The sequence below is a fragment of the Propithecus coquereli genome, unplaced genomic scaffold (genome assembly GCF_000956105.1).
Source record: "Propithecus coquereli isolate 6110/MARCELLA unplaced genomic scaffold, Pcoq_1.0 Scaffold358, whole genome shotgun sequence".
NCBI classification, from domain to species: domain Eukaryota; kingdom Metazoa; phylum Chordata; class Mammalia; order Primates; family Indriidae; genus Propithecus; species Propithecus coquereli.
This window is the reverse complement of record NW_012149263.1, coordinates 1677373-1678279: the sequence shown is the minus strand read 5'-3', so window position 1 is coordinate 1678279 and position 907 is coordinate 1677373. Positions and strand designations below refer to the sequence as shown.

The 907-nt window shown below is 32.7% G+C and overlaps 1 protein-coding gene across 2 annotated transcripts in view; it reads left to right on the top strand.

Annotated features, from left to right (window-relative positions):
* ZNF565 (zinc finger protein 565) overlaps positions 1 to 907 on the top strand; it is a 16448-nt gene that overhangs the window by 9546 nt on the left and 5995 nt on the right. The gene's annotated exons all lie outside the window — the stretch shown is intronic.

Below are 907 nucleotides of genomic sequence, written 5' to 3'. Positions count from 1 at the left end.
GAAAACATGCCAACCAAATATTCTGTTAAAGATAAGAATACTTTTATGGAGTAAATAGCAATAGGCTTACTATTTTAATATAGAATTACAGTAAAGTCATACCATATACACTCTTAGTTTGTGCATATTCAATGATCTGTACTCAAAAAACATATAGAGGATGTGGTAGGTGGAATAATGGCCTCCCAAAGATTTATCCTCCCAGCCAAGATTTATCATTTTGACCACTTATAAATACACAATTCAGTGGCATTAAGTACATTCACATCATTGTACAACCACTATCTATCACCACTGTTCATTTCTAGAACTTATTCATCATCCCAAACAGAAACTCTATATCTATTAAACAGTAACTTCCTTTTTCCCTCCCCAGCCCCCAGTAACCACTATTCTTTCTGTGAATTTGCCTGTTCTAGGTACCTCGTATAAGTCATACAATATGTGGCCTTTTATATCTGTCTTATTTCCCTAAGTATAATGTTTTTAACGTTCCGTCCAAATTGTAGAATGTATGGAATTTCATTCCTTTTTATGGCTAGATAATATTCCATTGTGTGTATGTATATGTTTGTAATGTATAAATATATGTGTGTACATATTTTATACATACACACACTGCACTTGGTTTATCCATTCATCTGTTGATGGATGACTTGGCTGCTTTTCTCTTTTGGCTGTTGTGAATAATGCTGCTATGAACGTGGTGTACAAGTGTCTGTTCAAGTCCCTGCTTTCACTTCTTTTGGGTATATACCCTGAAGTGGAATTGTTAGATCATACATGGTCATTCTATGTTTAATTTTTTGAGGAATTGCCATTTTTAAAAAATATTTTTTCTCTAATTATTTGGTACATGGTTCTATATGTGATCATTAAATCAAACTTTGGTGAAATTTTCTATAGT